General features: G+C 39.9%; 1 long non-coding RNA gene across 1 annotated transcript; it reads right to left on the bottom strand.

Moving 5' to 3' along the window:
- Positions 1 to 1,361: 1,361 nt before the first annotated feature.
- On the bottom strand, positions 1,362 to 27,045 carry LOC125163050 (uncharacterized). Its single transcript, XR_007151259.1, has 3 exons — positions 26,868 to 27,045; positions 16,389 to 16,518; positions 1,362 to 1,454 (listed from the first exon to the last, which is right to left on the bottom strand). It is a non-coding gene; the product is annotated as an uncharacterized LOC125163050 (long non-coding RNA).
- Between the last annotated feature and the right edge of the window lie 504 nt (positions 27,046 to 27,549).

Genomic DNA, 27,549 nt, shown 5'->3' with positions numbered 1-27,549 from the left:
ATAGTAGAACAAACTAGGTGCCCACGATGAAATGTGGAGCTGTGCTTCCTATGGCAAGTGACTGTGAAAACTCCCGCTTTTGGACTTCCTGACTCCATTTGAAATGATATGTTATTTTCACAGTTATACAGGAAGGAAGATCAAGATATCCTACCAATAAAACTAAAAGATTAATTGAGTGTAAAGTCTTACATAGCTAATTAGTGAAAGGAGCCCATTGGGGATGGAAATGTGTTGGGAGAAGCAGGATTATGAATAATTTCAAAATCTCTATTTTCAACATAAAAAGAGCTCATTGTTCTCAGTTGCTTCTGATAAACCCGATGGGAATATCAGTGATCTTTGTTCCTGCTGAACACTGAGAACCATCATGTAAAATAGGAGCAAACAGCTGGCTAAAAGAAACCTCAGGCGGAAGTCGGCTTATAGAACACGGTGAGGGAGGAGGGGTAGCCAGGGAGAGAGAATTTGGTAAGGCTTAATTATGGCCCCAGATGTACACCATTAATGCTCTCATCTGGCTTTACCTAATAGACACAGAAAGGACTTTACCAACTATGGCCAAGTTTAGAGAGGAAGAGAAGAGTGTTTTCAGTGGACCAAAGACGAAGGGAAGTGCTCTGATGTCACGATCTCCTGCGCTGTTGCTAGGTTGAAATGCTACCATGCAAGGACCGTGGGAGCCCTGCAGTCTCAGGGAAAACTGGTGTGGCCCCAGCCTTCCAGGCAGCAGCCACCAACACGACACAAATAGGAGAGAGGGCTGTTGTGATGGATTATTAGGACTCTCATCCTGTCACTTTCATCAGTTCAGAAGGGTTTGAGAAAATGTTGGGATGTAGCAGTAAATCTGGTTAACAAGGGAGCCCATAAGGAAAACAAGGTGTGGAGGAGAGAGAGAGAGAGAGAGAGAGAGGATGCTTCTCCCTCGGGATTTCTCCAGTCTTTTCTAATTCCACTTTCACCATTTTGTGCCATCTTTCTTGTTTCTCTCACAGACTCAAGTTGGAACAAAGGAATCCATGCTAAGATGTTGCTAATGATGTGTCTTCCCTCTCTGGGGAGAGCCGAGTCCTGGAAGTATGATTTAACATGAAGGGATGTAGTCAGCTGGACAGCACAGGGCAGTAGGGGAGAGGGTAAGATTGGCAGCTGGAGAGTTTTGAATCATTTGACTGCTGGACCTAACATTTCCCTCAGCCATCCACTGTGAGGCCAGGTCTTAGCATTGGCTAAGGCCCACCTTGTGACCCACGATAATAAAAAGTGAAGATCGAGCACTGCTCCCTTTGGCTTTGCTTTCATACCTTGTCCTCAGCATCTCATTTCGGGTAGAATTTACTTCTCCTCCTGGTTAAGCCCCCATCACTCAGCTCTCAAATGGCAGGAGCATTTTTCAGTCTAGTCCAGTAGGGAGATGCTAAACAAATAAGTGGAATCCAGTCTACACTGCACTGGAAACAAGGTAAGAACAAAGTACTGTTACCACTAGTACCAAAACCAACTGGAGATGCCCCTTCGTGTACCGTTCTAACGCATCAAAAAGGCTTAAACATAGTGGTGAAATTATCAAGCCCCACCCCCCAAAAGTAGGGATGGTTGTTCTAATTCTTGCATCTCTCAAAAGAATTGTTATTTTATTCTATTAAATATTTGATGCATGTAGTCTATAGCAAATAATTGTGTACCGTCTCCATAGATAAAGGCATTTTAACCACTTCCTTCTCTCCTAATTAAGGTGTAATTTAGGATTGTTCAATGAATCAATCTTTTTTTTAAATATTTTTTAAAAGTTCACTTATTGTGAGAGAGAGCAGGAGAGGGACAGAGAGGGGGAGAGAGAGAATTCCAAGCAGGCTCCACTCCGTCAGCACAGAGCCCCAAGTGGGGCTCAAACCCATAAACTGTGACACCATGACCTGCATGGAAACCAAGAGCCAGATGCTCAACCAACTGAGCCACCCAGGTGCCCCTCAGTGAATCAATAATCTTAATTGAATACCTTATTCACAGTATTTCTCAGATTCTCACACTTCTCTCCATCTATATATAGATAAATTTTGACACCAACTTCTGAAAAATCAATCCCTTGTCCCTTGGGGGCCATCTTACCCTCAAGGAAATTCCTATTCTTGATTCTTGAATTCTTGCCCTTATCACCATACATGTAGTGAATGCTCAACACGTATTTACCAAATGAGTGATTTAACAATCGTACATTGGTGACAATAATGTTCACATGAAATCTTCTTGCTGCAGTTATTAGTATTCTTTTTCCAAAAAGATCCTGAAAAAGCTTGTTGTTGAATGGTGTATTCCATCACTGAACTTTGACATTCCATTGTTCTTATTTTAGGTTTATGGTCCTTCTATGTCTCAATAATTCCCTGACTTCATGGTCAGATAGAATTGCCCTAAAACTTTGGGCATCTAGCTTCTACAAGCTTACTTGGTGGAAGCAAGATATTTCTACTCTCCTGTATTTTCCCCTTGAAGCGGACAATAAGCTTCAAGAGGCAGGCATGGTATCTAGCCTGGCACTTGGAACATCGTAGATGCTCAATAAAATGTTTGCAAATGGAATGACTAAGTTCCTCCATTTACTCCTTTCTTAGTGTCAGGGCAGCCTACAGAGTCACATCCTATACATTCTGGGGAAAATGGAGAAGTAACAGTTTGGCACCTGCTATGTGTCAATCACCAGGCTGGATGCCATACATAGATTACTTCATGTAATTTTTACAGCAACCTTGTGAAGTAGGAATTCCAACTTTACAGGTCAAGAAACTGAGGCCCAGAGAGGTCTGTCATGAAATATATATGTGCACAGGAAAATTTTCTTATTCCTAGAATATCTGTTCTCTTCCTATTGCTTGATCAAATCACACCCAACCTTCAAGAACGAAAGTAAGACTGTTGGAAATTCATTCTTCATGGATGTCTTGTGTCTGTATCCATCTTCTGAGTAAAGACATTGACAACTTTTGGTGTGGGCTGTTTTTTCAAGGGTGTTTGTATAGCATACAGCATTGAACAGAGAGAGAGATCTCCTTCTGGGAAAGGACAGATTTGTTTTCTTACAGGTTAAGAAGGATAGCGTCGCCTTCCAGGGCAGATTGGACAGGTTTGCTAACAACCCCTTTGTAAGACTGGGGTTTTCTTACCTCAGTGCTCCTCAGCTATGATACAAACCCATAGAGTGTGCTGCACCCCCTTGGGCTGCTCTGTGCCAGTCCTACAGGATTTGGGGGGCCAGGAGAACCAGTGTGGACACAAAGTCCCTATGGGCTGCTATACTGTGAGTAATAAAGTCCCTTATCTCTGACGGAGGAGTTTTGTGTCCTCTTCAAGTACCTATGAAAATGATAGACTAACTTTCCAGCTTGCAAATTGGGTAAAATCTTAGCTTTTTTCATAGTTCTTGACAAAGAACTTCCTCCTTTGGGAAGTCTTTTCTGACTATTCCAACTTCTAGCGATATCTCTAACACATATTTGGCAGGAAACCCAACTGCTGAGTAATGTATTTATGAACATTTTTATTACCTCACACTTGATTATTCTCTCCTAGAGGACAGAAACAGCCACTTAGACCTCTTGATAAGTAGCATTTTTCTTGGACATAGAAATTGGCTCTCATTTCATTAATTGTAATTCATTAACATGTATTGAATGTCTATTAAGTGTAAAACATTATGGTCAGAATGTTTAGGTAATTATTTTCTAACGGGTGCATAAGTGCCTTGAAGATGGACATCATATCTAATAGTTCTTTATCCATTATAATTCTTTGTGTCTCTCATTCTCATTCAACAAATATTTATTGAATGTCTGCTATTGCAGGTGGTAGGTTAGTTGCTGCATATACAAATGAATGAGACTTTCTACCTACAACGAACTCATGGAAACACACACAATGCAATACAAGAAGGAAGTCCAGTGACAGGAAAAAAGCACATACTATTATGGGAACATGACAAAGGGCCACTCAATAGGGTTTTCATTGTATCAGGGTGGCAGTTGGCTTTTCCACTTCTTGGGATTCTCAGCAGGACATGGTGCCCAGCAGATACTGAAACAGTTTTTGGTTTTTTGGTTTCTGTTTTCATGCTGTACCGCCCCCTTCAGTGCTCACAGCCCACCATTAAGGAGGCTGAACAATGGTTGGAGGCTGCACATTCCTCTGGCAGGGGTCCACAAAGAGAGGCCCCCAGAGAAGGCCTCACCATGCGCTGAAACAAAGTGTCCTTGGGGGAGGGGGGTGGAGAATGATAATTCAAAGTAAAAATCTTAGTCAAATGCTGCTCTGAAACTTGTGTATATACTCCAAAATAGCCCATCAAAGATTGGCTGGCCTGTATTAAAAATGGTTGCCAGCAGGCTCAGGCTCCAGTTCTACCTATTTAAAAAAAGATATATGCAACAAGTATGTTTAAGTAAACAAACATATATTTAAGACCTAGAATACCACTAAGGACTAGAAAGATGCCCAAAGCATCTTCCCTGCCCTTCAAGACGTTCTCAATCAAGTGAGATAGACACAGAGAAGCATCGTCTAAACCTGCACAAGAGAGCATGAGTTCTGAATAGAAACTAGGGGTTACTATCAACAAGCTGTGGGAGTTTATTCTGCTGGGGACCAAGGGAGTTTCTCGCAAGGGATGGCATTTGAGCTGGTGTTTGAAAGGTGAAAAGAATTTCCGTAGGCAGAAAACAGAGAGTAAGGCAGCTCAGGAAAAAGCTCAAGCAAATGCGCATTCTTTAAAAATAAACAAATACATGAATTAATTAATAAAAGAAGAGTTCAGGGAATGGTTAGTAGAACGGCACCTGGAATGTAGGGCATGCACAAAACTGAAGGTCAGAAAGGAAGTTCCTTTCAGCGCCTTCCACAAATATTTATTAAGCACCTGCTGGGGCAAATAGAGTATGCTTAAAAAGAGATAAAGATAAAGACCTAGCTCGAAACCTAATGAGATAGTTTAAAATAGTAAATGCCAGCAAAGCACTAAACAGGGAGGATCTTGAATGTCACCCTAAGTCACTCGGGTGTTATTCCTCAGGCAGAGGATGCAGTGAATGATTTTATCTGACTTGTGAGGCGGAGGGTAAGTCTTCGAAGCTGTGTGAAGGAAGGTTCACAGGGGTGAGAGATGGAGTCAGGGAGAGCAGTATGGAACCTTCTGTAATCATCCAGGGGGAAAACAGGAAGGGTCTGAACCAGATGAAGATGAAAAGAGCAAAGACACAAGACTGATGAGGATAGAATCCTTTGATGGCTGACTTAACAGAGGTGTTTATGAAAATGAGGTCAAGCCTCCTATTCTGGGAGATAGAGAGGATGATAGAGAACAGTCATCTGATAAAATATCCTGAACTGATAAGATCTCAAAGGTCTTTGTATTAATTAACCAATGTCCATCATACCTTATTTTATTTAACTATTTGGTCATAATTTTAGACTTAGTATCACATATTTTTAAGGCAGTAGAGGTAACTTTTAAGGAGTTTTTAGGAGACCAGTGTTTTTCAAGCGTCAGGCCCATTCGTGAATCATGAAGTCAATTTAAAATGTTATAAAATAATACCAAAATAAGTGAAATAGAATAAAGCAGAACAGAATGTAAAATAGAGTGATCACATAGAAAGGTTATTACTTTGTGGAACGTGGGCTTCTGTTTTATGTACGCAGAATGAGTTGCAATGTCAAGTATGTGTGAGATGCAGTTTAAAAAGTTTGAAAGCCACTGATTTAGACAGTGTCCAACAAGCCATCTCTCTCAACCTTCTCTACTCCAGTTTACAGGATTTGAGTATGGAACAGAAAGGGTTGGACGGACTTGAGATATCATTTGTCACTTTGACAATAAATGCAGTGGTGCTGGTATTTTGTTTGGAGCCCATGGCCTCCACCATTTTTACAGAAAGCCTGAAGCACCCTCTACATTATTGTCGGCAGCCCCTTCGGCATCATGGGGAATGAATGCCGAGGATGACCCACATCTGGTCCACCGGCAGATCAAATCAGAAACAGGGAGAGAATATATTGTTTTGTTTTCTTCTCTTGAGATTTCAAATAAGGCTTTGCCAAATATTTTAAGACAATAGAATTTAAAACGTAAATTGTGAATCCTCACAGATTTCATTTTTCCACTAGATGGCAGAAAAAGCACTTGTAATGGATATTACATTGCCATCTACTTAATCAGTTCTGCAGACTTTTTAAATAAAGGGGGTATATTTCATTTCAGTTTGAACAGTAGAATATGATTGTAAGACATCTGATTATTTCTTAACTGATTTAATCACATTAAGCTTAAAAATAAAGAGAAACTTTAAATTTGTTTATGTATGCACATATAGGCCCACATGTCTCAATTAAGACATACATGCTGGAATTTTACTGGCCTTGGAATATTGCCATGCTCTCTTTTAATACAAATTTAAAAATTAAAGGTAGTATTTAAAAACAATTTTAAATTAATACAGAAACATTTTTCATGTTACACATGGGTATAATTAGGTACAGTTGAGATATACTTAATTATGATATATTGCAAATAATGATATTAGTATAAATAAAAAGATTGATGACACATCCATGGTTATAAATGCAAAACACACTTTTTATAAAGAGAATAAAAACTATGTGAGCTAGAGAAATATAATACAAAAGTTAAACAGGGTATGTCCTTTTCTTTCTGTGTTAATAATTCTAATGTGACTTTTTTTTTTTTTTTCCTACCCTGGATATATGTGTCAGGTTGCCATTTATCAACAATAAGTCTTCAGGGGCCTTTGTAATTAGAACACTTTACTATGCACTTGAGAAGAGTTTCACAGACCTTTGCTCTGGTTCATTTACCACCAAAGAGAAAATTATTTTATGGACCCACAGAAAGCAAATGGTTAGTAAGTGAGTTATAGCAAAGAGAATGTTTTAGGAAACACAGGCATGATTTGATAAAGTCCTACCAAATCATCAAATAAAAACTAGTTCAAAGAAGCTAAGTATTTTGCCCCTATTTCAGTCATTGCTTTTGTTACTGTTTGTCTTACAACTGGCCTTGGCAAAGAAGAGGGATGGGAAATAGGAGGTGATGCAAAGAAGTAAAGTCCAATCATTCATGCAGGCAGTCCATGGACTTCTGCTGAGTGCTTGTTCTGGGTTAGGCGCTGAGGTGGGAATGGAGATGTAGCTTCTTCAATCAAAATGAGAGCATGAGAAAGAGAGTAGGATAGACATTAAGCGAGCCGATGGGAAGTCATACAAGATATTGCTGAGATTATGTAAATTACGTAACAGTTGCCATGTAACAGGTGTCCCATTACCTCAGCTCTCCTCTCCCAGCCTTGCCGATTTCCTCTTCCTCAACAACAACGAAAAAAACAAACAGAAAGAAAACCGTGGAGCCTCCGGACAATGCCCACAATCCTCAGGGACCTAGAGAGGGTCTTATGGTGATAGGAAAGGGGTGGAGGGGTGGGAACCACACTGGGCCCCAGGCAGCATGCTGTCTGTACAAAGTAAGTTATACCCAGTCCCAGAGTGTCTAGCTTAGAAATCGCTGTGCTGTGCTGTGCGTGGCAGAGATGCCTGATCTCGTTTTGAGTCAAGGCAGATAAACGACTTTTTGGGAATAAGTAACTCACATGGCGCAGTAAGCTAGTTTCTAGGACAATGTAACATCAGAGTAAATGATCTCCCCTGGTATATTGAGTGGAAGGCTATTTTTATGTTTGTTTCTTTATAAAGGCAACTGTGGGTTAAAAGCAAACAAAATAAATATTAAAAGGGAATATGATTTGGAGTTGTTGTTGTTGTTGTTGTTGTTGTTGTTGTTTAAATCAAGAAACCTTACGTTAGATTTGCAGGAGCATTCCCTTACAAAACCAAACTTGAAAAGTCCCACTGGCCCTAATCCAGGCATCGTGGGTCCTGCTGCCTGCTAAATGTGGGGCCCCAGTCAGTGGCTTTATACTTCTGGGCCCCGTTTCTTAAATTACATATCACGGAGAAGGAGTTAGACCCCCCCAGCTCTAACATTCTCTACATGAGAAGAATAGAAATTGTAACCGCCTGTTGTTTACTTGAAACAGACTGAAAAGAACTCCAGTCCAAGGTTCCGATGCTAACCTCCTACCCCAACTTCTTAGGTCTTCAGCTCCCCACACGCTCTCCAATTAAAGAAATAGAAAGCTGGGCTTTCTCTGTATGCTCTTTCTTCTGTTCTGCCCTTCCTATTGGTGTCACTGCAAATGTCTTTATAAATCTACAACCTGAGCCATAAAGTAACTCCTTGAGGGCTGTATGAACGGCTCTCTTTTGCCCACCCAGTCCTGAGAAGACTCTGGCCCCTAAAATGTTGAGTGTTATTTTGTTTTCCCGCGTCAACCAGGAAGAATGTGCAGCAACAGCCCTCAGAACACACAACCCTGTAGATCCCCACTCAGCACATCTCTAATGGGCTCAGCACAGTGACAGCTGTGACGAATACCATGGCAATTTCCCAGATAAGATTGTATCCGAGTAGGGGCTACATTTCCTTCAGAGTCGCAGAGGCCATTATTATTCTTTGGAGAGGAATTCTGAGGAGGAAATAGCTGATTTAAATGCCTGCTGTCAGTTGCCAAAGAAATTGTTACAAAATACTGCTATAATGATGTGGAAAACTGCCCATTGCTTTGGATCCCACGTTTTTTGTGCTCCCTCCATTCATCATTCAAGATTTTCCTTTTAGCCAACCAGGTGCTTCAAGACTGCTGTGCTCTCAAGCATCATAACTTGGTGTCTCAGTTTGGGGTTCTTTGGCACTTCACATTATGGCTGTTTGATCATTTCTTGTGACCTCTTAAACTCTCATGAGGTCTTCTAGGAAATTGGGTGTAGCCTAGAAATACCAACGCAGCTTGTCTATGTATTAATTTTCATTCCTTCAATGAGCACTTATCGAGTGCCCACTATTTTTCCACACAGGAGAAGGCAGCATAGGGAATTTATCCCATGTAGAGTTTTTGGAGTCATACTGCCTGGATTCTAATCCAGGCTCCATCAGGATTGCTAGTAGTATGACCTCGTTGTGTGATAGTTGGACAAGTTACCTCAGTTTCCACATCTGCAAAACAGAACTAACAGTCTAATAGTAGTACCCTTCATATAGGTAGAAATCAGGATTAAATGAATCAATATTCGTAAGGTGCTAAAAATAATAATAGCTCATAGTAAGTGTTCATTAATATGTTCATTACACCTATAAAAAAGATAACATTATTACCATAAAGGAATTTACTATCTAAGGTCTAAGAGAAGATATGCACACGAGTCATATAAAACAAGATAGACTGCACCCTGGAGTGACCCACACATAACCTTGAACCAACCAACCAACCAAACAAACAAACAAACAAAAAAACTTGAAGCAAAAAAAGAAAAAGGTTGACAAATTTGACAATCTAAAAGTTTCAAACTGTCTTAAAATTTTTTTTAATGTTTATTTATTTTTGAGAAAGAGAGAGAGAGAGACAGAGCCTGAGCGGGGAAGGGGCAAAAAGAAAGGGAGACACAGAATCTGAAGCAGGCTTCAGGCTCTGAGCTGTCAGCACTGAGCCTGACACAGGGCTTGAACCCACCGACCATGAATGAGACCATGACCTGAGCCGAAGTCAGATGCTTAACCGACTGAGCCACCCAGGTGCCCCAAAAGTTTCAAACTTTCAAACACACACACAAAATACCCTAAAAATCCACAGGTGACAAAACAAAAGGAAAAAATACTTTCCACACCCTTGGTTGACAAAGGATTAATATCCCGCATTTAGGACAACTGGGAGGAGGATGTGCACATGTGAATTTTCCAGAGGCATTTCAGAACCTGAGAGGAGGATGTTGATTGCAAACTAAAGTGTTTGAGTTAAAATTTGGTTAATAGGAAAGAATTGTTAAAGTTTTCTAGAAACAGAATTGTTCCTAAGGAAGATTAAGCTGGCAGCGGCATGTTGGGTTGCTGGGAGAGTAAAGACGAGTTAGGATACTGAAAACAGAAGAGGAAGGTAGTGTCAGCCTCCCCTCAGAGGTCAAGAGAGAGCATGATCCTGAACGTTCACAATGACTGAGGTTTCTTGAGATTTGGGAGCCCACAGAATTAGGAAAATGGTGGTTAGAAAAGTTAAGAAAGATGGGAGTAGTGGGGCGTCTGGGTGGCGCAGTCGGTTAAGCGTCCCACTTCAGCCAGGTCACGATCTCTCGGTCCGTGAGTTCGAGCCCCGCGTCAGGCTCTGGGCTGATGGCTCAGAGCCTGGAGCCTGTTTCTGATTCTGTGTCTCCCTCTCTCTCTGCCCCTCCCCTGTTCGTGCTCTGTCTCTCTCTGTCCCAAAAATAAATAAACGTTGAAAAAAAAAAATTAAAAAAAAATCTTTAAAGAAAGATGGGAGTAGAAACAGGTTTGGGGGGAAGCCAATGGGTTTGTTTCTAAACTATATTTAAGTGTAAGGTCTAGTTGTAAAATGAAAGAATGAAGTTAACAATTGATTGGAAATGTAAGTTTTGATGTTGAACAAAAATGTAAACCAAGAAATGTAGAATGAGGATTCATCTCAGTGGAAGTTGAGGTGAGGGACACAGATGAGGTCATTGTTGGAGGAAGTAATCAAGAGAGTGTGACTGCCAATTGACCTTCAGACTGCACCCAGGCAATCGGAAGCTCCTTAACCTTTCCCATCCTTGGGATGTATGCTCTGCTGACCAGTCCCACAGTGGGAACTATTTCAAGGACACAGCCTGGAGAACAAGATTGAACCCAGTTAGGGCTTCTGTATATAATTTTAAGATTCTTTTGGGCAGATAAAGTGATCTACTGGTCTTGAGGCCACCATGACAAGCCTCATATGTAAGTTCCCTTGCTTAAGAAACCTGCCACTTAGCAATCTAGGGTGGGCTTCCTTTTCATTCTCTCCCTGCCCTCTGTGTATGGAGCCAGTTTGTGAACTGACAGTCACGGAACATTTCCCCTGAGTGAGAGTGAAAGCCTGAGCACCACAGCAGGAAAGGGCTTGTTGAAAATACCGATGTCCAGCCCCCACTCATACCTACTTAATCAGAATTTAGGGATAGCATTAAGAACTCTATATTTTTAACAAGTTGTCAACATTTTTCTTATAAACAAAAAAGTTTGGGATCCTATGCTTCAGGGGGTGAAGGATGTTGAGAAAAATTCAAGATGGTTAAAAGGTCACAAGTTAATCTGGGTGGTATATAGTAAAGGAAAAAGGAAGTCATGAGGAGTCGGTATTAAATCATCAACTGGAACGTAGAAGAAATGGGAAGAGACTATTGGTTTGTATAGTTGGAGCCAGTTAAAGACTTTCCTTCTCCACTAGGGTGAAGGAGGGAAGGGACAGAGAGAAATGGAGATCATGGGAGACATCAATTTCTTCAAATCTGACACTAGAAGAAAGGAATAAGAGAAAATGTTGGTTTGTGGCTGTAACAAAATTAAGAATATGACTTATAGGAGCACCTAGGTGGTTCAGTTAAGTGTCCAGCTCTTTATTTTGGCTCAGGTCATGATCTCGTGGTTCATGAGATCAAGCTCTGTGTTCGGCTCCGGATTGATGGTGTGCAAACCTGTTTGGGATTCTCTCTCTCCCACTCTCTGTGCCCCTCCCCTGCTTGCACTATCTCTCTCAAAATAAAATAAATGAACTTAAAAAATATGGCTTATATTTAAGGGTAAGTGGGACCTAATTATGCTTGAGAAAGAAGCGGAGCCAATGGACAGGGGAGAATGGATATGGAGGAAAGAGAAGGGATTGTTGATAGAGCAAAGTCACAGGGAAGGTAGAAAGGGCTAGCCTTCAAAAAGAAAAGTAACACTTTCTTCTTGTTTCAGAAGAAGGAAAATGTGTTGAGATGGACAGCAGAAAACTTGAAGGAATTCAAGGTGATGTCCTTGATATTCTAAGTAAATTGGTAAAGGGTTTAGTGGTGGGTCTGTGAGGGCGCCAGATGGTGTGAATAAGTCTTAAAGGCATTCTAGCCAAGGTGGAGAATTAGCATGTAGTTTCTTCTTTTCCCTTTTTTTCAGGTTGCCTTGTTATAATAAACCTGTTTTCCCTAGAAATCCACAGCCACAGGCTGGATGGCTCTACCTGGGGGCAGTAATCTTCAAGTTAAAACAAAATCAGGTGTGCACTGACGAGCTGCCCTTGGACATTCCCTTCTCAATTTCTCTCTTCACATTCTTAAGACTGCTGGATCTCGAGCTGAGGTGACCGTCTACCCCAATGCTGCATTTTCCTACGAGTTTGAGGTAGAAATCCTGCTCAGAGATACAGCCTGGCAGGGTGGCCCAAACCAGAGTCATCAGCAGTGGTCTTTCTGGTGTCTTGGGCTCTCATTGTGAATGAATATATAACATTATTTTGAAATCTCAATGCACTGCCTTTATGAAGAAATAATTTGAGGGCATGATTCTATAAGGGTTTTTTTTTTTATAGTTGGTTCAATGACTGCCATAGTTGAAATAACTCACGAAGACACGATCTCGTAATTGCAGAAGGGCAGCACTAATAAAAAATCATGCTAAACATTTTTAAATCCCATTAAAAATGATGCAGAGATGTTTCTTGAAATTTAGCAAGAAATTTCCACCTATTTTTATTATTAATACATTGCTTTTGCAAACACGAGTGTCACTGGGCTAAAATCAAGGTACTGGCAGAGTCGCATCCCTTCTGGAAGCTCTAGGAGAGAATCTGCTTCCCTGCCTTTCCAAGCTCCTGGGGAACACTCATATTCCTAGGCTGGTGGCCTCTTTCTCTCTTAAAGGGCATCACTTAAGTCTCCACTTCTGTCACCACATCACCTTTTCTGATTCTGGCTCCTCCTGTAGTCCCTCTTATAAGCAATTATGATTATATTGCCCCCACCCCTGGGTAATTCAGGATAAACTCCCCATCTCAAGATTTTTAGCTTGTTTACATCTGTAAAGTGCTTTTTGTCACATAAGGTAACATACTGACAGTAGTTTCTAGGGATAAAGACATTGATGTCTTTTGGGAGGCTATTATTTTGTCTACACAGTGGCTCAAGTAAACGAGAATGAAACCTCTGCTGTGAGGGACCCTTGTCAGTGTTCTGTGCTGGAGATCGCCTACCCACCTCCTCCTAGGACAACTTAAATGCTGGTCATGTCATGTGACACCTCACATATAGACGGAGGGGGGTACTGCTGTCAATCTATGCACTAAATACTGGTAAAAATAATTTCGTTGGATGAAAATAAATATTAAGAAGTTCTATTTTTAATTCCCACATGCCATGTGATTGTCTATAGCATCTTCAGGAATATAGTCATTCCACTTTGGTGATCAATGCATGTCATGGTTAATTTTATTTGTCACCTTGGCTATGCTATGGTCAAACAGCAATCCAGATGTTGGTGTGAAGGTATTCTTTAGATGTGATTGCTATTTAAATCAGTTGACTTTGAGTAAGACAGCTTACCCTCCATAATGTAAGTGGGTTTCATCTAATCAGTTGAAGGCCTTAAGAGAAAAGACTAAAGTCCCCCAACAGAGGAAAGAATTCTACCTCCAGATTGCCTTTGGACTCAAGATTCCAACATCAATTTCTGCCGGAATTTCCAGTCTGTTAGCCTGCCCTGAGGATTTCAGACTTTCCAAATTCCGTGATCATGTGATCCAATTCCTTAAACTAAAGCTCTGTCTCTCTATATACATAGAGAGGTTTGTGGCCTCTTCCATATACATATATACACATGCGCGCGCGCGCACGCACACACACACACACACACACACACACACACACACACAGAATTTCTGCTGTCACTTCTTTGGAGAACTCTGATTCATACAATGAGTTAGAGAAGCACTTTCAACCTCTGGAAGGGCATAATTTGAGACATTATAAGAAGTCCCAGGTTTAAGGATGATATTAACAAATTTAGAATCCTAAAGTAAAATAAAATCTAGGCTCATTTATACTTTCTGCAATGTGGTTCTAGTTTTTATCAAGTGAATCTGAAATATGGATTCAGCAGTAAGTATTACTAGAGAGACCTCAATTCTGGCAAAATACCTAAAATATCACAGGCATTGGGAGTGGAGTAGATCTAAGGAGGTTTTCTAATTTATCACTCTTAATGATCTTACTGGCTTTAGGTATTATGAGCCAGTTGATATCAAAGTTATAAATACCATATTTCCTTTCATATAATTGCTTTATAACAATTAATTAAAACTTTAAAAGCTTTGATATTAAGAAAAGAGAAACCGTGGCTCACTGGCTTCTGGAATTGAATTCGACACTCACAGTAACATTGTATTGTTTCAAGGAAGAAAGCAAGAAGAATGACATTTGAAAGAATGGGAGGAGTATGAACAGGTATAATATAATTGCTTGGCTTGGAATTTTGCCAAAAGACAAGTGCTAATAATTTTTGCCATAAAAAGTGCAAGGATGCTCTTTAATGAAAACCACTATTGTGAATTTCTGGGTCTCCATCTCATCAGGAAGTGATATTGCTATCAAAAAGAATCTACTTCTATTTGAGCAGCTGTTAAATATTGACTCATAAGTAGTTTTCTGGGTCTCTGCAACCAGGGGAAATATGGGCAAAACTATTCTCTAAATCCTTTAAAATGAAAGATGAGAAAAATATATGTAAAAGCAGACACTTCAGGACTTTTCTAGAGCAGTTTGCTTTCTTTGGGCCAGCACATATATTGTTTCTAACTTTTTCTCTGTGTCCAGAAGTGAGATTTGGGACAGGAGGGAGAGACAGGAAGTATAGATATGGGGCTTGAGTGTAAGGAGGAAGAGGGCTTTCATTATTTCATGTATTCCATTAAATGGTCCAGGATGAAAGGCAGCATCCCCCTGGAGCATGTTTTCTGATGGCAGACGACCAGAATGCAAAAGGCAAGCCAAACCCACGAAGCACATTTAAGGCCTTTGCTCACATCATGTCTGCTAATATTCCATGGACCTAGAAAGTTGTAGGGCCAAGTCCAATATCAAGAATGCAGGCAAGTCTGCTCTGCACAGTATGTGAAGGGGAGAGGGCATTTGCTGAACAATAATCTAAATGTGCGACCTGTGTACTTGAATAAATGGCTTAATCTCAATCAGTCTCAGTGTTCTCATGTTTTAGGTAGAAATGTTAATAATGGTAGCTACCTTTAAGATTATTGGGAAAAAGATACAGTCTACAAAGAAAACAGTGCAGTTTCTAGAATGTAAAGAGCATTCAACAAATATTAGCTCTTATTATTAATTTCCCTTGCATGTGTGTAAACATCTAAGAAAATGGAAGAAGTAAGGTGATGGGGCCTAGAGAAGAAATTAAGGCTTGACATCAAAAGTACGAAGATTAATTTAAATTCTAAATTCATATAAAGGGTCCAGGAGAAGGGATGGTTTGCGTTTATCTAAGTGGTCAATTCACAGTTATGGTCACTGATGTTATTATTAGTTGTTGGCCATTTGCTGCTACTGTTACGCTATGTATGAGAACTGTATGCACATCACACTTAATAAAAAGGTAGACAAAATGCAGCCAGAATCTGATATCTTACTTATTAGGCCATTTGGCAAACCTGATAAAACTGTATACTTGAAGAAAAATACATCACATGGGAAAATATCAATAATGAAAAATATGAACCATAGTGAATATGTTTAAGTAAGAAGTAACTTCTAGAAGGCATCTTTGGTTTGCAGAAATCCTACATTTTGAATAATTTTTTAATCTTTGAGAGAAGTTTTGGCCAGTTTAATGGAATCGTGTTTCCTTATAAAGTTTTAAAAGGGAGCCCAGACACTCTCAATTTAGGATTGTAACCAAAGTCACATTACTGCAGAGCTCATTGGGTTATTTCTTACAGACTGAGTTAGATCACACCACAGTTGACATGGTTGATCACTGCACACCTTCATCATGGGTTCGTTCCACTTTGGCCAGTGTGATTGCTCTATGTAGATACTGCCTTAGTGTTGACATTTAATCTCCCGTTTCTCCAACAGTACTTCCTTCCATCTGATAAACCCGAGTTTAAAAGCTAAGAATTCCTTAGTTTTATTGAGCTAGAAAATTGTCTCTTTGAGTGGCATTTACCTTCTCAGCTCTGATCTCCATAACTGGAATACAGTGGTATTTGCCTCTCTCTAATTCTGAGACCACCTCTTTCCACTAATATGCTGAATAACCTGAAGCTATTTTAGCAGCAATAAGGACAGTAACTTGCATATTTCCACAGGCAGAGCTCACAGATGGCGCACCTAGCAAGTGAGAGGAGGCCTTACCCAGCGCGCCCAGCTCGCTTTCTGTAATTAGGCTCTCTCCTTCCTTATTCCCAATTCACACTTACCTAGTGTGTGTCAGTAAAGGACAGATCTGCCCTCTGTAGAAGTGAGCTTTAATTGAGTGGCCACTGTTGGAGTTTTCATTCTTCTATTTGATCAATACCTGTTCATCTGCCTGGTTCTATGCTTGCATTCCTAAAAGACACAGAAGGCAGAGGTTACTGTAACTGGATGTCAGCTCTTTCCCACTTAGGGGTTTTGCTCTGACACTTCTGATTTCTTGCTCCTGTCAACTTGCCTGGATAGCAGGGAAACCACAATTCTCTCTTCATCTCTCCTCTTTACAGCCTGGACCAAACTAGCTCTGAACAGCCAGCTTCTTGCAGTTTTTACTCTGGACCTTATATTAGCTCTAGTTTATTCTACAGAGACAAAGGATCAGGGTACACTCAGTTCCAAGTCAAAACAAAACAAAGAATAGGAAAGGACTGAAGAATCATCTTTCCACCTCCCTGAAATTCCTGCTTTAGTTCGTTCGTTCATTTAAGCAGTATTTGTTGGGTAGCTCCTATGTGAAAGTCACAACATAGGGCAGTGCAGACCCAAAGACCCAAAGATGAGTAAGACACTTTCTGTACTCTCAAGGAGCTCACAAATTAATAAAGACTAACAAACAAGCCATTCCAATAGAGTGCACAATTGCTGTCATGGAGATAAACACATACCTACTTTGGCCTGATATGGAAAGCTGTTTTCTGGAACCAGGGATTTCTAAATAAGACTCAAAGCCCAGGTTGGCCATAACCATAAGTATTTGGTTTGAGAAAAGAATCCAGGCCGATGAAACAGTATGTGCAAAAGCCAAGATGCCTTTTCATTTCCCTTCTACATTGTGAGTCCTTCTGTCCCAGCTCCTTCCTGAAATGGTTGGAGAGAAACAGAGAAGGCAAAAGTGTGGCCTTCAAGTACAATGCCCAGGACACATCCACTTGCAATCTAAGGTGGCAGAGTGCCAAACCCAGAAGCATGTCAGCCTCTCCCTCCTTTTCTTTTCATTCATGATATTGTTTTGAAACTTGTTGCCCTCAGAGAAAACGTGCTCTTCCCACCATTACTCGTGCAGCTCCACCTATTAACCAGAATGGAAAATAAGATTGAGTAGGTCTTTTGGTATTTACTTTTCTCATCTTGAAAACTATAATCCTGGCACAAAGTTTTTAGTAGATTACTTCTAAAAATTATTAAATATGCTGGCAACCTGGAATTTTTCCTTGCAACTGATATTCTTGAAGTCTGGAGTTTTGAGCCTTCTTCAAACATCAGAAAGAAGAGTTCTCCCACATCCAATACTGGAGTTATGTTGTCCCTCACAGCCCCCTCCTACGTCTTTTCCATAACCTCTTGGTGTTCCCTGGTGTGGCAAGGGACATGCACAGTTCCTACCATACCTTGTAACTTGTGCTCCCAGAACATAGAGGGGCTCAGACAGTGCAGTGGCTGGAAGTACCATACAATCTCAACTGCATCATGGGTGAAAGGGACATGTATGGGCTTCTTTGGATTCCTGTCTACCACTGTAGACGGATTTGTCTACTATTGGCAATACTGTTTCTTTGAGGCAGTGCATTCTAATTTGTAAACAAACCTTTGGAGACCTACCCTTTCCTCAAGTTAAATCTGCTTACGTTAACCTTCCTTATAAGTTAGATATAAAGAATAAATGTATTGACAATGTCTGTCAACTATTGAGGGACTACAGCATGCAAGGAAAGTATTATTTTTAAGAGTTTAGTGGGTGTTAAATAATTTAATCCTCGAAAAAATCTTTTGAGGATATATACCATTATTATAATCACTCCCATGTTATGAATGAGCAAACTGACAAAGAGAGGTAAAATAATTTGCCTAAGGTAAATGGCTGGGCTGGGAGTTGAACCCAGGCAATCTGTATCAGAATCTATGCTCATAAACACCACACTGAACTTCCTTTCTAGAAAAGCCACTACAGACAATTTTAAAGAATAGTATCTTGGTGAAATATTATATTGATTAAAAACACCAAGTGAAAAGAAAAACCTCCAGTAGACACAGGGAAGATTACATATTAAGTGTTTCCAAATTCCCAGAAAGATGAAAACTTTTGTTTGTGTGTTATTACAGCCCTAATAATAATCACTAATAATATTGTGAATTTCTTGCTGTAGTTAAAATGATTAAAAAGTCTCTCCTGAATTGATTTATGCATATATATCACTCATTACTTACTAGATGTTCATTCATCTCAATTTGCCCTGGAGTAATGGAAACTGCTTACTAAAAATATGATCAATCTAACTATTTGGGAATTACACAAAATATTTGCATAAGATATATTTCAATTGGTGAAGAATTTTTAAAAATCCTGTGTAAGTAGGGGCGCCTGGGTGGCTCAGTCAGTTGAGTGTCTGACTTTGGCTCAGGCCACAACTTACGGTTTGCGAGTTCCAGCCCCAAGTTGGGTTCACTGCTTCAGTTCAGAGTCCGCTTAAGATTCTCTGTCCCCCATTCTCCCTGCCCTTCCCCTGCTTGTGCTCTCTCTCCCTTCCAGCCTCTCTCTCTCAAAAATAAAAAATAAACATTAAAAAAAATCGTGTATAAATATATAAGACTAGTTGCCCATCACTTGCTTTTTGTTTTTTTAAATACCAACAGGGTATATATAAGTGTGCTTTGTTTCTTCATCTGTAAAATAGAGATAATAATGCCTACCCCACTGTGAGGGTTACATGGCAGTGTGAGCATGGAAGTGGTTTATAAACTGAAAACTGTTAGGAGATGCTGGCTTCTTTTGCCCAAAAGGTTGACAAATAGTCTTTATTTTTATTTTTATTTTCCCTGTCAGTAAATATTTATTTATTTATTTATTTATTTATTTATTTATTTATTTATTTAAATTTTATTTTTTATTTTTTAAAATTTACATCCCAATTAGTTAGCATATAGTGAAACAATGTTTTCAGGAGTAGATTCCTTAATGCCCCTTACCCATTTAGCCCATCCCCCCTCCCACAACCCCTCCAGCAGCCCTCATTTTGTTCCCATATTTATGAGTCTCTTCTGTTTTGTCCCCCCTCCCTGTTTTTATACTATTTTTGTTGCCCTTCCCTTATGTTCATCTGTTTTGTCTCTTAAAGTCCTCACATCACTGAAATCATATGATTTTTGCCTTTCTCTGACTAATTTCACTTAGCATAATACCCTCCAGTTCTATCCACATAGTTGCAAATGGCAAGATTTCATTCCTTTTGATTGCTGAATAATACTCCATTGTATGTACATACCACTTCTTCTTTATCCATTCATCCATCGGTGACATTTGGGCTCTTTCCATACTTTGGCCACTGTTGATGGTGCTGCTATAAACATGGGGGTGCATGTGTCCCTTCGTAACAGCACACCTGTATCCCTTGAATAAATGTCTAGTAGTGCAACTGCTGGGTTATAGGGTAGTTCTATTTTTAGTTCTTTGAGACACCTCCATACTGTTTTCCAGAGTGGCTGCACCAGCTTGCATTCCCACCAACTATGAAAAAGAGATCCTCTTTCTCCGCATCGTCGCCAACATCTGTTGTTGCCTGAGTTGTTAATGCTAACATTAACTACATTAACTAACATTAGCTAACATTAGCTAACATTAACTACACCATTAACGCTAACATTAATTACACCATTCTGACAGGTGTAAGGTGGTATCTCATGGTGGATTTGATTTGTGTTTCCCTGATGATGACTGATGTGAGCATTTTTTCATGTGTTGGTTGGCCATCTGGATGTCTTCTTTGGAGAAGGGTCTGTTCATGTCTATTGCCCATTTCTACCCTTGCTACTTGTTTTTTGGGTGTTGAGTTTGATAAATTCTTTATAGATTTTGGATACTAACCCTTTATCTGATATGTCATTTGCAAATACCTTCTCCCATTCTGTCGATTGCCTTTTAGTTTTGCTGATTGTTTCCTTCACTGTGCAGAAGCTTTTTATTTTGATGAGGTCCCAGTAGTTCATTTTTGCTTTTGTTTCCCTTGCCTCTGGAGACGTGTTGAGTAAGTTGCTGCGGCCAAGATCAAGAAGGTTTTTGCCTGGTTTCTCCTCGAGGATTTGGATGGCTTCCTGTCTTACATTGAGGTCTTTCATCCATTTTGAGTTCATTTTTGTGTATGGTGTAAGAAAGTGGTCCAGGTTCATTCTTCTGCATGTCGCTGTCCAGTTTCCCAGCATCACTTGCTGAAGAGACTGTCTTTATTCCACTGGATATTCTTTCCTGCTTTGTCAAAGATTAGTTGGCCATACATTTGTGGGTCCTTTCTGGGTTGTCTGTTCTGTCCCACTGGTCTGAGTGTCTGTTCTTGTGCCAGTACCATACTGTCTTGATGATTACAGCTTTGTAGGATAGCTTGAAGTCTGGGATTGTGATGCCTCCTGCTTTGGTTTTCTTTTTCAAGATTGCTTTAGCTATTTGGGGTCTTTTCTGGTTCCATACAAATTTTAGGACTATTTGTTCTAGCTCTGTGAAGAATATTGGTGTTACTTTGATAGGGATTGCATTGAATATGTAGATTGCTTTGGGTAGTATTGACATTTTAACAGTATTTGTTCTTCCTATCCAGGAGCATGGAATCCTTTCCATTTTTGTGTGTCTTCTTCAATTTCTTTCATAAGCTTCCTATAGTTTTCAGTGTATAGATTTTTCACCTCTTTGGTTAGATTTATTCCTAGGTATTTTATTGTTTTTGGTGCAATTGTAAATGGGATCGATTCCTTGATTTCTCTTTCTGTTTCTTCAGTGTTGGTGTATAAGAACGCAACCGATTTCTGTGCATTGATTTTATATCCTGCAACATTGCTGAATTCATGAATCAGTTCTAGCAGGTTTTTGGTGGCATCTTTTGGGTTTTCCATAGAGAGGATCATGTCATCTGCGAAGAGTGAAAGTTTCACCTCCTCCTGGCCGATTTGGATGCCTTTTATTTCCTTGTGTTGTCTGATTGCAGAGGCTAAGACTTCCAATACTATGTTGAATAACAGTGGTGAGAGTGGACATCCCTGTCGTGTTCCTGACCTTAGAGGGAAAGCTCTCAATTTTTCCCCATTGTATTAGTGTTGGGTCATTCATATATGGCTTTTATGATCTCGAGGTATGCTCCTTCTATCCCTACTTTCTTGAGGGTTTTTATCAAGTAAGGATGCTGTATGTTGTCAAATGTTTTCTCAGCATCTATTGAGAGGATCATATAGTTCTTGTCCTTTCTTTTATTGATGTGATGAATCACATTAGTTGTTTTGCAGATATTGAACCAGCCCTGCATCCCAGGTATAAATCCCGCTTGGTCATGATGAATAATTTTTTTAATGTATTGTTGGATCTGGTTGGCTAATATCTTGTGGAGGATTTTTGCATCTATGTTGATCAGGGAAATTGGTCTATAGTTCTCCTTTTTAGTGGGGTCTCTGTCTGGTTTTGGAATCAAGGTAATGCTGGCTTCATAGAAAGAGTTTGGAAGTTTTCCTTCCATTTCTATTTTTTGGAACAGTTTCAAGAGAAGAGGTGTTAACTCTTCCTTATATATTTGGTAGAATTCCCCTGAAAGCCATCTGGCCCTGGACTCTTGTTTTTTTGGCAGATTTTTCATTACTAATTTGATTTCCTTACTGGTTATGGGTCTGTTCAAATTTTCTATTTCTTCCTGTTCCGTTTTTGGTAGTTTATATGTTTCTAGGAATTTGTCCATTTCTTCCAGATTACCCATTTTATTGGTGTATAATTCCTCATAATATTCTCTTATTATTGTTTTTATTTCTGTTGTGTTGGTTGTGATCTCTCCTCTTTCATTCTTGATTTTATTTATTTGGGTCCTTTCCGTTTTCTTCTTGATCAAACTGGCTAGTGGTTTATCAATTTTGTTAATTCTTTCAAAGAACCAGCTTCTGGTTTCATTGATCTGTTCTACTGGTTTTTGTTTTTTTGTTTTTGTTTTTTTGTTTCGATAGCATTAATTTCTGCTCTAATCTTTATTATTTCCTGTCTTCCACTGGCTTGGGGTTTTATTTGCTGTTCTTTTTCCAGCTCCTTAAGGCATAAGGTTAGGTTGTGTATCTGAGATCTTGCTTCCTTCTTTAGGAAGGCCTGGATTGCTATATACTTTCATCTTATGACTGCCTTTGCTGTGTACCAGAGGTTTGGCTTGTAGTGTTATAATTTTCATTGGCTTCCATATACTTTTTAATTTCTTCTTTAAAGTCTGGGTTAGCCCATTCATTCTTTAGTAGGATGTTCTTCAGTCTCCAAGTATTTGTTACCTTTCCAAATTTTTTCTTGTGGTTGATTTAGGGTTTCATAGCGTTGTGGTCTGAAAATATGCATGGTATGATCTTGATCTTTTTGTACTTACTTGGGGCTGATTTGTGTCCCAGTATATGGTCTATTCTGGAGAACGTTCCATGTGCACTGGAGAAGAATGTATATTCCTCTGCTTTAAGATGAAACGTTCTGAATATATCTATTAAGTCCATCTGGTCCAGTGTGTCATTCAAAGCCATTTTTCCTTGTTGATTTTTTGATTAGATGATCTGTCCATTGCTGTGAGTGGGGTGTTGAAGTCTCCTACTATTGTGGTATTACTATCGATGAGTTTCTTGATGTTTGGGATTAATTGATTTATATATGTGGGTGCTCTCACATTTGGCGCATAAATGGTTACAATTGTTAGGTCTTCTTGGTGGATAGACCCCTTGATTATGACATAATGCCCTTCTTCATCTCTTGATACGGTCTTTATTTTAAAGTCTAGATTGTCTGATATAAGTATGGCTACTCCAGCTTTCTTTTGTTTTTGTTTTTGTTTTTAGGTAAATTTTAGGTAAAATCTATCATTAGCATGATAGATTTTTCTCCATCCCCTTACTTTCAATCTGAAGGTGTCTTTAGGTCTGAAGTGAGTCTCTTGTAAACAGCATGTAGATGGATCTTGTTTTCTTATCCATTCTGGTGTTACCCTATGTCTTTTGATTGGAGCATTGAGTGCATCGACGTTTAGAGTGAGTACTGAAAGATGTGAATTTATTGCCATTATGATGCTTGTAGAGTTGGAGTTTCTGGTGGTGTTCTCTGGTCCTTCTTAATCTTTGTTGCTTTTGGTACTTATTTATTTATATCTATTTTCCATCTTTTCTCCCCTCAGAGAGAGTCTCCCTTAAAATTTCTTGCAGGGCTAGTTTAGTGGTTACAAACTCCTTTAATTTTTGTTTGTCTGGGAAACTTTTTATCTCTCCCTCTATTTTGAATGACAGCCTTTCTGGATAAAGAACTCTTGGGTGCATATTTTTCTGATTCAGCACATTGAATATATCCAGCCACTCCTTTCTGGCCTGCCAAGTTTCTGTGGATAGGTCTGTTGCAAACCTGATCTGACTTCCCATGTAGGTTAGGGACTTTTTTTCCCTTGCTGCTTTCATGATTCTCTCCTTGCCTGAGTATTTTGTGAATTTGACTATGATATGCCTTGTTGATGGTCGGTTTTTGTTGAATCTAATGGGGGTCCTCTGTGCTTCCTGGATTTTGACGTCTGTGTCTTTCCCCAGGTTTTCCACTATGATTTGCTCACATAACCCTTCTACCCCTCTCTCTCTCTCTTCCTCTTCTGGGATCCCTATGATTCTGATGTTCCTTTTTAATGAATCACTGACTTCTCTAATTATGAAATTGTGCTCTTTTGCCTTAATCTCCCTCTTTTTTTCTGCTTCATTATTCTCTATAAGTTTGTCCTGTATATCTCTGGTTCTCTGTTCTGCCTCGTCCATCCTTGCCACCACTGCATCCATCCATGATTGCTGCTCAGTTATAGCATTTTTAATTGCATTCTGGCTTTTTTTTCTTTTATCTCTGCAGAAAGGGATCTAATCTATTTTCGACTCAAATTAGTATTCTTATTATCGTGATTCTAAATTCTGGTTCAGACATCTTGCTTGTATCTGTGTTGGTTAAGTCCCTGGCTGTTATTTCTTTGTGCTCTTTCTTTTGGGGTGAATTCCTTCGTTTTGTCATTTTGAAGGGAGAAAAGGAATTAATGAGGTAGAAAAATTGAAATAAAAGAATTAAAATTAAAAAAATATTAAAATTAGAAATTAAGCACAGACACACACACACACAAATCAAATAGATGATGCTAGATCCTAGGTGTGTTTTGGTCTGGGTGTTGAAAGTGGTTTGACAGATTAGAGAAAAAAAAGTGGGGGGGGGGAGGAAAAAATGGAAATCGTTTGAGAATTTGAAAAAATGAATACACTGAAGTAGACTAAAATGAGATGATGGGGGCAAAATAGAATTTGAAAAAATATACACAAAAGTTAAGAATATAGTAGAAAATAATTAAGAAAAATATTTTTAATAAAAATTAAAAACAAATATGAATTTTTCATTTTCTGTATTTAAGAAAAAAGAAGAGAAAAAGATAAAAGATTAAAAAAAGAAAGAAAAAAAAGAAATCGTTTGACAATTTGAAGAAGTGAATACACTGTAGTAGACTAAAATAAAATGATGGAAGATAATAGAATTTGAAAAAATTTACCTAAAAACAAAAACTATAGTAATGAAAACTAAATAAGAATATATTTAGGGGCACCTGGGTGACTCAGTCGGTTAAGTGTCGGACTTCGGCTCAGGTCATGATCTCACGGTCCGTGGGTTTGAGCCCCGCATCGGGCTCTGTGCTGACAGCTCAGAGCCTGGAGCCTGTTTCAGATTCTGTGTCTCCCTCTCTCTCTGCCCCTCCCCTGTTCATGCTCGGTCTCTCTCTGTCTCAAAAATAAATAAATGTTAAAAAAAAATTAAAAAAAAAAGAATATATTTAATAGAAATTGAAAGTAAAAATGAAGTTTTTCTCTTTCTGCATTCAAGAAAAAGAAAAGAAAGGAAAAAGAGAAAAAAAAGAAACAGAAAGAAAAAGAGAATAGAGGAAATTGTTTGAAAATTTGAAAAGGTATGTACACTGAAGTAGACTAAAAGAAAATGATGGAAGTAAAGTAAAATTTGAAAATAGTTATACATAAGTAAAAAACATAGTAATAAAAATTAAAGAAAGATATTTTTAATAAAAATTGAAAATAAAAATGAATTTTTTCTCTTTCTGTATTCAAGAAAAAGAAAATTGTAGGGGCGCCTGGGTGGCGCAGTCGGTTAAGCGTCGGACTTCAGCCAGGTCACGATCTCACGGTCCGTGAGTTCGAGCCCCGCGTCAGGCTCTGGGCTGATGGCTCAGAGCCTGGAGCCTGTTTCCGATTCGGTGTCTCCCTCTCTCTCTGCCCCTCCCCCGTTCATGCTCTGTCTCTCTCTGTCCCAAAAATAAAAAATAAAAAAAAATAAAAAATAAAAAAAAAAAGAAAAAGAAAATTGTAAAAGAAAAAGAAAAAAGAAAAGAAAAAAAAGAAAGAAAATTGAAATGATGGCCCTGCTAACAGATTGAAGTAGGACTGAAATTACTTTGTTTTCCTCTAGAAGCCAGACTAAGTAGCGCTTTATAATCCATAAACTAAGCAGGTGGTGAGACTTGTGTTCTTAAAGAGCAAAGTTGGTGCATTTGGGCGGGGCTCAGTGTAACGGCTCTGCTCTCCACTAGATGGCGCTGCTAGCCTACTGGGGTGGATTGTTGCGAAGCTCGTAGGTGCGTATGCGCATGCGCGGGAGTGGGGAAAATGCGGCCACCCAGCTACCCAGTCTGTTCTCCCAGATCAGCAATTGCGCACCCCTCCTCTGTCTTCAGCTCTCGTCCACTCCCCCGTTTTTCACTCTCCGTGACCAGGCCTCAGGCAGTACCTGTCTTCCGAGTTTTGTCTCAGATGCGGCTGTTTTTCCCGGCCCCTTACGTCCGAAGGACTGCGGCTTTGACCCTTTCCCCCACTTTGCGGGAAGGTCTCACCGAGAAATGGCCGAATGAGCAATGGCCGAATATTGTCTGCACCCAGGAATGCCCACTGGACCCTGCTGCTGCCAGTACCCCGAGACTGAAGCAAGGTGCCAGCCCACCCCAGAAAAAGTCCATGAGATAGTGTAGCAACAGCATTTCAGGGATTATGGAAAATCACATCACACATCTGGCACCACGCTTCACCCTCAACAACCTTGCCCCAGTACCAGCGAATGTGGCTGCCTTCCGGGGTCTGCTGGGACCAGGTGGCTTCAATAGTCTCTACCAAATGTCCTTCCAGCAGTGGAACCGCTTTTCCCTGTGTGGCCCAAGAACCTCCCCGACCCCACTCTGCTCCTGGGGATTCGCCCTTCCCTCCAGAGCACCGCCAGGTATGGAGCTGCGGAGTTGCAGCCTTTGTGCTCCCCTTGTTTATAGTCTTAATGGAATTTAAACCCTCTCCTTTCTTTCTCCCTTTTTAGTTTAGTCCCTGCGGCTGTTTCCAATTTTCCACTTTCTCTCCAGCTGCTTTGGGGAGGGGTGCTTTTCCTTTATTCTCCCCCCTCCCCAGTCTCCGTCCTCTCTCTGCCCACAAAAGCAGTTCCCTACCTTCGTGGCTTCTTGCTCCCCAAGTTCAGCTCTTCATGTCGCGTACCTGCTGAATTCTGTGGTTCAGGTTGTGCAGATTGTTGTGTTGATCCTCCAATCAGTTTGCTAGTTGTGTAGGATGGTTCAGTGTTGGTCTGGCTGTATTTCATGGATGCGAGACACACAAAAAGCTTCCATGCTGTTCTGCCATCTTCAGTCTTTATTTTTGGTATTTGAAGATAATCCCTCCCTCAAGCCCAATTGAAATGAAAATATATTCATAATTTTCAATATTGAAAAACATCTAAAACTTTGTGTTAGTTGATTTCCTTGTAGAGGTAAGCAAAAGAGACATGTTTATGTTACTCCCCTTTTAGGCTTTTGTCGTAAAGATGCAGGGAATAGGAGGAAAAACAGCTGCATGGTCACTGAAATGCCACAGAACCCAGCTGTGGGGGCTGCCCTGGGGATCCATGACTCATCTACCTCGTGGCTGCCCCCTGGGCATGAGTTCATCTTGCTTCTTCCTCTGGGGTTCACCATTTTGATGCAGAGGACTCTCTGTCTCACTTTTGCAGCAACTAATTGACCAGCTGACTGGCTCTCTTCTCCAACTCAAGGCTTCTTATGCATAGTGGGATCTGTCTTATGCATAGCACGTTCTGTCTCGGTCTTCTGGGCTCTGTTTCTGTGTTCCTCCGCC

Source organism: Prionailurus viverrinus, chromosome A1, assembly GCF_022837055.1.
Source record: "Prionailurus viverrinus isolate Anna chromosome A1, UM_Priviv_1.0, whole genome shotgun sequence".
Taxonomy (NCBI): Eukaryota; Metazoa; Chordata; class Mammalia; order Carnivora; family Felidae; genus Prionailurus; species Prionailurus viverrinus.
Note: the sequence above shows the minus strand (reverse complement) of the source record. Positions and strands in the feature narration are given on the sequence as shown.